The 11,337-nt window shown below is 36.8% G+C and overlaps 1 long non-coding RNA gene across 1 annotated transcript in view; it reads right to left on the bottom strand.

Annotated features, from left to right (window-relative positions):
- Nucleotides 1–366: 366 nt before the first annotated feature.
- Nucleotides 367–11,337, bottom strand: part of LOC119765404 — a 30,775-nt gene continuing 19,804 nt past the window's right edge. Inside the window, exon 2 of the long non-coding RNA XR_005276699.1 lies at nucleotides 367–11,100. This is a non-coding gene — a long non-coding RNA (uncharacterized LOC119765404). The remainder of the gene's footprint in view (nucleotides 11,101–11,337) is intronic.

The raw sequence follows: 11,337 nt of genomic DNA, 5'->3' as shown, positions 1-11,337 counted from the left end.
TAAGTGGCGAAAATTGGGTTCAATTTTAAATCGTAAATAGGTTTTAAAACAAATATATTTTTCCAAAGCCATAAATTTTACCAATTGCGTTTTTGAACATTTTTAAGAAAATCTCCTAATAAAATTCGATTTTCGTGAAAACTACTTATTGACAACTGGGAAACTCGCCTTACCTTATCTTATCTGTATGCCATGGATGAGGTCATATCAGATGACATACATGCCTTTCTCTTTGAAATTTGTTTGAAATACGATGTTTGATTAGGATTAAATAAAAAAAATAACAAGCGAGGTTGAAGTGAAAAATGAATGTTGAACCAGTGGGAATTTCTTTTTGATCTATCAAATTAAATGAACTTTGACTAATTTCATGATTTTATTGTTGTTTTTTATTATGATTTTTCAAGACTTTTTTAAAACTTTTTGTTGCTTCGCCGACTTTAAATTTTTGGAATTTGTTTAAATTTCGTAGTTGATGTTTGTCCATTTCTCTCCAGTCCAGTGGGAAGGTGTCTTCTCTGATGACTTTTTGAAACCCAAAACAATTGATTTTAACAGCATTGAAATTAAATTAAATCAATATCTACCGGCAAACAACCTTCAACCATTTCATAAAAAAAATCTAAAAGAGTTTATACGATATTTCCAAACAAAGATTTCCACCAACATTTTTTTAAAGTTTGAGCAAATTTCATAATCTTCCAAATTTTCGAAGAAAATATCTCTGAAATCTTTTGCAATCATTCTCCACATTAGCTTCCAGACACAATCATCCTCACTCTCTCAAACACTCTTTATTGTTTTTTTTCTTTGTTTCGTGAGCTTCAAGCTTCGCGAGAGAGAGCGCCACTCTCGGCCTGCTTTGCCCACATTCGCAAAACCACTTTTCGTCCAATCGAACGAACTTTTTAGCTTTTAGCTCAGGTGGTTGGGCGGGCGCGCTGCGATTGCGTGCGCTTGGGTTCGATTCTCGAGGTCAAGTCGATTTTTTTTGGCGAGCGTATGAGCGAGGATTTATTTTTTTTGTTGAGATTGTGTTTTTTTTTGTGGATGCAGAATTGCTTTTCAGTGCTCACTTTGATTTTTTTCGGTTGGCAAATCAGCGTTTGAAAATTTGTGTGTGTGTGTTTTTTTCCATGACGTGGCTGAAGGTTGTCTAAGCTTCGTTTTGTTATGATTCTGGAGGTTTTTCTTCAATGCCGTTTTTTCGTCGAATTTTGTTTGAGTTGTTTGATTTGCGATGCTGGTTGCACTCGATGTTGGGTTGATTCTGGTCCGGACTCCGACGTTGAGTTATTTTTAGATTGTTTACATTGTTGTTGTTGTTGTCAGAATTATTTTTACTTAATTCTATATTGTGAATATAAACATTTTCAACATTTTTTTTCTCGGAATAGCATAGCATAGCATTGGTTTTGTAATGATTTTAATTATCAATTTAATATCTATGTGTTCAGTATTTTTTTGTATTTTTCCAATTACAATTAAATTATGGTGACATATTTAAGTGTTTGCTTGTTTGTTTTCTGAACTTACATCGAATGTTACCTGATTTTTTATGTACACAGTTGTTCTCTTTTTATGTCATTGAAGTAATGCAGATTTTTTTCTCTGTATTAGTATTTTTTAATTATAATTTAATTATCAGTCTGATGACATTTATTATGATGAAATTTGTGCTTAAAAATGTATTTTTTTTTTTGAAAATAGTATTTTTTACAATTTTTACATAGAAATATTAACTACTCAATATTTTTTTGAAAATAAAATGAAATAATTCACTCTGAACTAAAAACTCTTCAACATTCTATAAATTTTAGTTTGTAATTTGTTTGATTTATATTGCTTTTAAATGCTCATAAATCATTTTTGTGTTTTTTGAAACAATCTAGTCAAAATAGCCTAATTTAAAATTAGTCAGAATTAGTTTGTTTGCTTGTGTTTTTTTTTTTTTGTTTTTTATTGTTTTTTATTGTAGGTCTTAATTGTAACACGGAGAGGTAATCCATCGCCATTTTTTAAGCTCAATTATGAAACAGCTAAATTTGTAAGCATCAACATCAATTTTGAGCTAAATCAGAAACAAATTTAGCTGCATCAACAAAAATCTTTGTAGACTGAAAAAAAATCCTGTTTTTGGCGATGGATCACCCTTGCCGTAAATATAAATCGCAGTAGTTGGTATTTTTTTTTTCGCTGTAATTCTTCTTTTTTCAAAGTAGATCAAATTCAAGACATTCTTTTTTTCAAGGCGAGACTAGCTGTGTTGAGACAAAATTAAGACAAGTGTTGAATATCTAATTGAAAACGGAGCAATTCCCTTCTGAGCGGGGAGTTGATTTTAATAAAAAATTAGAGTGGGTGTTTGTAGTAACTTGACATTAAGACTTAGACAGTTTAGGCAAGGACAGTTTTACGAAACGAAACTGCAAGTTTTGCATCGCAGGACAATTGAATGAGGTTGGGCTTTCCGTTTTGTTTTGGGAAAAATAAAAATTTCAGCAGCTGGTTTTTGGAAACTCTGCGAACGTAAGTCACTGATGGCAGCGCTAAAACAAATGGCCATCAAAATTGAAACAATCCAAGGTCAATGCGAAGGAATTTTCACCTCCTTCTGTGTTATGCAAAAAGAAGTAAACTATCTCAAAAATAAGCGAGAGTCAGTGTGTAATCGATGAAAATCTAAAACTAATCAACCAAGAGTTGATATAATAAAAAATAAATACCGATAATAGACAAACTGTGTTGAGACAAAAATAAGACAAGTGTTGAATATTTAATTGAACTTTAACATCATGTTGTTGGTTGCAAAAGGAGCAATTTCCCTTCTGAGCGGGGAGTTGATTTTAATAAAAACTAGAGTGGTGTTGTAGTAACGCGAATTTAAGACTTAGACAGTACGAAACAAAGCTGCAATTCATCTCAGGACAATTGAATGAGAGTAGGTTGGGCTTTCTCTTTGGTTTTGGGAATAATAAAAATTTAAGCGGCTTATTTTTAACATTTGAAAACATGATAGACTGAGAGAGAAGTTTTTGTTTGTTCACAAGATGAATCGACATAATAAAGACATCAATCGTGGAGACTGCACCTTAATAGGAGAGACATTTCAGACAAAGACATGAGACACTCATTTAGGTGGCGCCCGCTAAGCGCCCCATCGTCAAAATATTGCTAGAAAAAGGAGCACTTTGTGGGACAATTTTACGAAATCAAGATCAATTTTGTTCGCTGGGAGAGCTGTTTCTATAAAAATTAGAGTGGCAGCGGCAGAGATGTGAGCAGTTATTTAAAAAGCGAAAGGGGAATAAAAGAGAGATGCGCGATTTTGACAGGTACGGAAAAAAGGGAAATTCACTTTGTTGACTTTGGGGTTTCGCAAGATGAATCGACATAATAAAGACATCAACCGTGGAGGTCCTGTTCGAGAAGACTGGGACTACTGTAAGTTATTTAGACATTTAGACCAAGAGCAATTGTTGAAATTTTCTCAACAGTAACAAGTTCAGCCCGCGATAGTGGGTCAGATTTATCAAGTGCTCAAAATGTTACAATGTGCAACTAATAAAACTCCGTAAGAGTTGTTGTATGGGAAATTATGCAACAGTCCATCTGAGTTGCAAGGAGAAACGGAAATATATCCGCGCGCGACAGTTTGTTAAAATCCAAACAAAAACGAATTAAAAATAACATTGACACGAACAAAAGCAATCGTTATAATATTAACGATTTAATTTTAATTAAAAACGAAACCACTTCCAAACTGGAACCAACATTCGAAGGAAAAATAGGTTAGATTAAAAAAAAAAAGTACACTCATTTAACGAATTCCCAGCCAGTCAGTCGTGAAGCTCCGAACTAATAAGTGATAGTCCCAAACCCAGAATGGGAAACGAAACGTCGAAGGAAGATAATGTGAAGCAGATCGGTGACCAACAAAAAAAAAAACTCAAAAAGTGCTATTATTAAGCAAAGATGTAAAGACCTTTCCAAGAGATGAATGCATATAAGTGTAAAATCTCTCTAATACAATAAAAAAAAACATCAAATTGATGATTATTCTGAGCAATGTAGCTGTACACTTCGCGTTAACAAATATTTAAAATGTATAAACAATATTCACGTGTTCAAGCAATAAAAATGGCTAGGTCAATAGCCAATCTACACGAAGTGATAACAAATAAACAATAAATGCAGATAATTTGCGATAAACTACGATGAAATTTTCAAAAGAATCAAAATGAAGAAAAATATAACTCAAGCTCTAATAGACCTGAAAAAAGGACAAGAGGAAAAATAGCAGCGAATATAGCCAACAACAATTTAAAAAAAAATTACTACGTGAACACCTGGCAACATTGGAAAACGGCAAAGTGATGTGTAATAAGAATATAACTAAAATCATCGTATTGAAACCGGAAGTGATTAAAAGGGAAAACATTACAAAAATGACAGCTAAAATATTGCCTTCGACGCATATCCTTACGCGGTGTTTCTACCCGGACTCAACATCGGTGATCTTCAAGAAGGGGAGCGCACATAAGTGATGGATCAACCCAATTTTCAATCAACAAGATAAGTAATAATTTTTGTATTTTTTTATAGTTCAGAATATTTTTTATGGAAAACTAGACATAAACTTAAAAACCTTACAAAAAATTCTTGAAACCTTGGAAAAAAATCCTTATAGGAATTTTTTATCCAAAACCCTTATTTTAAAAAGTCAAGTCAAAAGTCAATATTGAAAAAATCTTCTCATTAATGAAGAGAAGATTGAGTTAAATAAACTCAATTTCTACATTAAAGCATCTCGAAAGACTTTTAAAAAAAAATCGAAAATTTTATCAATCTTCAATTAGATAACAAACAAATAAGCGTCGGTTGTGGGAACGGTCGGTTCCATCACAACCCGAGAAGCAGGCCCTAAATGAAAATACCCCGGATCACGTGAGCACATCATAACCACATTAACCCAGGAAGCATTGCCCATGGATCACGTGAGCGCACTATATTTTTGTTTCCTCGGCCTCAAGATAAACAAATAAGTTAGAAAAAGTCAGGAAAAAATGCGTGAAATTACAAAATTTGTTAAATTTAAATAACAACAAGTAAAATAACGAGAGATTTAATGACACTGGATCAGTACTTTGAAAGTCTGACAAAAATTATAAAAAATTTGTCAAAGGAGATATAAAGATAAAACGAGAGTTGAAAAATTGGAAAAAGCGAAGCAAATATATGATTTAGCATTAACTGAGACCGAACTCGGTAAAGAGTCAGACCAAGAAAAATTATTTAAAAAATTACGATACATACACGGAGAAGTATATAAATTACGGCCCATACGGCCCATCGCCCCATACTTCCCTACATTTGCATACTTCGCGTCGCCAAGTCGTCGTCGCGGTCATCCATTCTTCTTCAATAAATCAGTTCGTCACGTACAGTCAACCAGCGCGGTTCGTCTTTCATCCGAACTCCAGAGCCACCGAGGACTCATCTAACCATAATTTAAATACAAAAAAAAACAGCGAGGCTCGATAAAAATATTGAACCACTTTCTTTTAAGAATTTTGGTAAAAGTTATAAAAACCTTGAATGATTTATATAAAAAAGGTAAAAATGGCGACTGCTTTAGATTTGTCAACTGGCTCAACGACGTGACGGTTCTCCGAGCGGGGCAATCAACTGTCGATGAAGCTGTGTTTGTTCAATTTATGAACAACCGTTTAACTGGTGCCGCTCGCGGTGAGTTAACGGGAATAGCTACCATTATAACAGCACGGAATATTCTAAGATCTCGATTTGGAATTAAACTAACACCAGTAGCCGTGACAGTCGAATTGAGGGCACTTAAACAAAAGGGCAAATCATTGGTAGATTTCAGCTCAGAAATTGAAAAAGTAGCTTCAAAATTGTCGGCCGCGTGGGTAAATAAGCATCCGGAGCTTTTCCCCACGGAAGCAGCTACACGACCCATAGTACAACCTATTTTGTATTGTGTATTGAAATTTGACTGTGAGTTTTCTTTTTCCCGGGATGTGCTTGAATGACAGCGGTAGAGATGTGAGCAGTGATTTGGAAATGAAAGGGGAGTAAATAGCACCTCTCGCTTGGGCTCGAAATAGCCTTGTACGGAATCTAAGTCATGAACGATGAAGTCGGGACGTGATATTAATTTATGTCCCAACTCTTTGAGGTTCTAAGTTAGACTCCGTACATGGCGAGCCTCTCCATTAAATGTAAATGGATAACTAAATGGTGAATTTTGTGTTAGAGAGCAGACCGGCGTAAACACCTAACAAATTTTGTGATAGTGAGCAGTGAACATTAGTGACATAGATGACATAATGGGAAAACCGCAATCAAAAGCGCAGTCGACTGGCGACCCACAAATCGCCATAATAAACGTGCTGGAACAACACTCAATATATCACGAGCAGCAAACGTTGCTGCTGTGGGTATTGCTCGGAATTGTTCATGACTTAGATTCCGTACAGCCTTCTTTAAGTTTTAAGTACGATAGATAAATTCATTCTTGGCTGAACTTGAAGCAACCAACATCGTCTCGTAACTACTATTGAAGAAGCCCATTGAGATGTAATAACAAGTCTTTAAAGGAGATTTGTACGAAAGAGAGATGCGCGATTTTGAGAAGCACGGAAAAAGGGAAATTCAATTTGTTGACTTTGTGGTTTCGCAAGATGAATCGACATAATAAAGACATCAACCGTGGAGATTCTGGTCGCGAAGACTGGGACTACCGTTTAGACATATAGACATTTAGACCGAGAGCAATTGTTGAAATATTCTCAACAGTAACAAGTTCAGCCTGCTGGAAGTCCGCTTCGCTTATCAGATAAACTTGAGTGCACTTTAGATTGTGGTAATATTCCTCGGGCGAGACCCCCTGGTCTGCGCCCACAGCTAGAGGACTGTAGCGTACCAGATGTAACATATCGAATTATCCTTATCCTTGGATTCCCATAAATCCTTTCCAAAGCTTACTCAAATTCCATTACATAACTTAAGCTATTATCCGCATTCTTCCTTCTGAGACCTTCTTTGCATACCCACACACGACGACACTCAAGTAATAAACAGAACCTTTTCCTCATAACCATGACCCCCTTTGTTATTGCAACCAAATGTTAACGCTGCGCTGACTCTTCAAGTACAGCGCATTTGTTTAAACCCTGGCCACATGTTTGAACAACATGTCGAAGCCAGCCAACGCTTGCGCTAGGTTTCCCAAACTCTAAGCTCAGAATAAAATATCATTCAAGTCTGAACCTCTGCAGAACACAGTTATTCATATCACAACCCCTAACACGATAATTTCGAAACATCTTCCCTTCTACCATGGACGTTTTATAACTGGCGTAAACCCAAAACATCGATAGGCGTTGCACCCGATCACGCCACGCGCCCTGAATGACACTTCATAATTAGGACGCATATAAATACTCAGCTACCAACCAGAGGAAGCCATTCTGTTTTAGGAGTTTGATTCGCCAGGAGCATCAGTCTACCGGCTTGGACCTTCTAACCATCAGGATCACCGTTCATCGAAGTTGCAAGAATACTACAAGTCTACAACACCAGCCATCGAGCATCAAATCAAAAGTGAAAGTGAATTAGTTTAAGTTACGTGAATAAATTCGTTTTTAAAAACCCTGTAAGGGTTCAGAATTTATAACTGGCGCCAGATAAACCGAGCTATTAGCGATCGGGCCCACGCTGACCGCCGCAAATAATGCTGGAAACGGCGCCGGACATTCAGCACAAGATCTAAATGCTCTTCGAGCAGCATCAGAAAACCGACTTCAACTAATTGAGACAGCAATTGCACCTGTAATAGTCTGAACACCACTGCATTCCCAACATACCCATTCACACTTAATTTCCATTTTTATTACCATGCCCGGACCTCGCACAACAAGACCAGGTTTTGTCTTTCAAAACACAAACCCTGCCTGGCTGTAGAGCCCACACACAGTTAGAACCACTTGGCGCAAGCATAATTGCTGATGCTTGCGTATAGCCTTTTTCGAACCATATTTCGGTTCATCGACAATTGGCCGGGACGCTGACTCCTGCTGAGCCAGCGCAAGGGTTCAACCCAGTACAAGCCAACTCCAGAAGTCTATACTGAAGTGTCACCACTCAAATTACATGTGATGCAACAAATTTGACTAGTATAAATACCCGAGTTCAAATAAACAAAAATCAGTCTTTTTCGGCTGGAACATCAAGGCGACTTGTCTACTTTATTTCGAGCTCAGAGCTGGTTACTGCTCCTCACAGTCTACCACACCTTGGATAGCTCTTAATGCAAAGAAAGTCCCTGCAGGTTTCCCCGCGGTTCTTACGCCTCGCACTGTCGAACGTTTTGAGATATTATATGGCGACCGTGACAGCGGCTTCGCGTCAAAGTTTTGACAGCACGCCGTAGTGACCCGAAATGCCACCACACTGGAAAACTACGTGCCGCAGATCAAAAGACAAAAGTGTGAAAAAAATAACATTTTAAGTTAACGATGGGTACTGAACAAAGTACACCAAAGCCGCCCTTATTGCATGAGGAGACAATACGCATCATAAACGCGAATGTGCTGCAAACAGCACACTTGGAAAAAAGTGCGAGCGCGACAACGGTGTTAGCATATGCAGCTGTAGCAGTAATTTTTATTACGCTCGCATATGTGCTATATCGTGCCATAATTAAGTTCGAACGGATGAGAACAGAGGACAGACTACGAAGAGTAGTATCGCTCTCAAGCATCGTAACGCAAAAGTGAAGTGGTGATTAAGAAAGAACAATAAGTTTCGATCAAAAAAAAAAAAAAAAAAAACTGCAAAAACAATGAAAAATGAAATCAACAAAGCTGAGCAACGAGTTACGAAAGTTACAGTTGGCAGCTGAAGAAGGAAAACCAATTGAACTAAACCACGCACAATTGAAAACGTGCCTACTAGAAGAAAACATAGTGAAAACAGTCAACGGAAAATTAAAAATCAACAAGGAGATTCAGGCGATATTCGTTACCAAACCGGTGCCGATAAAAAAGAAACAAACGTTGAAATTCCTGAAACGCACTTGTTTACTACCATCAATAACCGGGCACCTACTCATTTCAACGGAAAAGGGAATAATGACTCATCACAAAGTCATCGAAGAGAACCTCGGAGGCACCCTAATAGCAGTTATTTACTGAGGATCAACGGAGATTTAGTCAACGGCTAAAGGGAGCGCGCTCATGCGACTTGCATACCTTTCCACGATGCCTAAGAGGACCCCAGCAGCGAAGTAATTATAAATTAAAGAAACAAAGTAAGTTCTACAAATGTCAGAAACTATAGATAGTAACATAAAAAAATTAAATAACATACTAAGCACATTAGAAAAAAACCCAAATAGAAGATTTCAAACGAAAACACAAATTCTTAAACGCGATATCGCGAAAGAATGCTATAAAGAAATAGTAGAGTTATTATTAAAACATGAAAAATCTATTAGAGAAGACCAACTTAATTTCTTAATTAAAACAGCAAGAGAAATTAATTACAAAATAGAAAATTTTATAAATTTACGTTTGAAAACATCTAAAACAAAAAGACTATCGTTTAAAACAATAGTCAAAATAATTATAATCTTAAGAAAATACAAAAGAAACACTTTTCAAAAAATCGAAGACTTTGTTACACTTCGATTAAATCAAAAACAAACAAAGCGATTGTCTTTTAAGACCGTTGCAAAAATCAAAATTATTTTTTATCGGTCAATCATTGCAATAAGAAGCAAAGAAATGACTTCTTGAAGATCAATTTTGTTCGCTGGGAGAGCTGTTTCTATAAAAATTAGAGTGGTTGTAAATTTGAGCTGTGAGTTTTCTTTTTCTCGGGTTGTGCTTGAATGACAGCGGCAGAGATGTGAGCAGTGATTTGGAAAATGAAAGGGAAACTAAAAAGAGAGATGCGTGATTTTGACAGGTACGAAAAAAAGGGAAATTCACTTTGTTGACTTTGGGGTTTCGCAAGATGAATCGACATAATAAAGACATCAACCGTGGAGGTCCTGATCGAGAAGACTGAGACTTCCGTTTAGACGTTTAGACCGAGAGCAATTGTTGAAATATTCTCAACAGTAACAAGTTCAGCCCGCGATAGTGGGTCAGATTTATCAAATGCTCAAAATGTTAAAATCATCAGATTATAACCTGTTGTGGAAACTTGAACTAGTGAGACGAACTGTGATACAAAAATTAAAAGCAACAGAACAGAAGTAGTGAAGATCTAATTTTCTTTGTTCGTTAACTAATGAAGAACAAGCGGGAGGAACTATGAAGAAAAGTATTACACAAGAACTAGTGAATATTAAACAAACTAATAAGACTCCGTAAGAGTTGTTGTATGGGAAATTACGCAACATCCCATCTGAGTTGCAAGGAGAAACGGAAATATGTCCGCGCGCGACAGTTTGTTAAAATCCAAACAAAAACGAATTATAAATAACATTGACACGAACATAAGCAATCGTTATAATATTACAGATTTAATTTTAATTAAAAACGCAACCACTTCCAAACTGGAACAAAAATTCAAGGGAAAAATAGGTTAGATTAAAAAAAAAGTACACTCATTTAACGAATTCCCAGCCAGTCAGTCGTGAAGCTCCGAACTAATAAGTGATAGTCCCAAACCCAGAATGGGAAACGAAACGTCGAAGGAAAATAATGTGAAGCAGATCGGTGACCAACAGGTCACCGTAATCGAGAATCAAGAGGTGCACACGGAAACCCTGGAAAGATCTGAATTCAAAAATCAAGGAGTACCAGGATCAACATACCGCCCTAGTAAGAACGACAGTTGCTACAATGTTGCAACTATTCGTTCCGAGAACGCGTCAGCAGAATGCTGCGATCCAATGACCGACGATCGGATCGCACCCATTCTGCTGACCAAATATTTTAGTTTAGGACGGTCCCACAGCATCAAATTACTATTGGGCTGTGTCTGGATCGTAAGCGACTTCAAGTGTCTCCAACCAGGGAGCAGCAAACGAATTTGTTTTTGAATAAAGGCAGTCTAACTTAGAACCTCAAAGAGTTGGGACATAAATTAATATCACGTCCCGACTTCATCGTTCATGACTTAGATTCCGTACAAATTGTTGAAATATTCTCAACAGTAACAAGTTCAGCCCGCTGGAAGTCCGCTTCGCTTATCAGATAAACATGAGTGCACTTTAGATTGTGGTAATATTCCTCGGGCGAGACCCCCTGGTCTGCGCCCACAGCTAGAGGACTGTAGCGTACCAGATGTAACATATCGAAT

Source organism: Culex quinquefasciatus, chromosome 1 (assembly GCF_015732765.1).
Source record: "Culex quinquefasciatus strain JHB chromosome 1, VPISU_Cqui_1.0_pri_paternal, whole genome shotgun sequence".
In the NCBI taxonomy this organism is placed as follows: Eukaryota; Metazoa; Arthropoda; class Insecta; order Diptera; family Culicidae; genus Culex; species Culex quinquefasciatus.
Note: the sequence above shows the minus strand (reverse complement) of the source record. Positions and strands in the feature narration are given on the sequence as shown.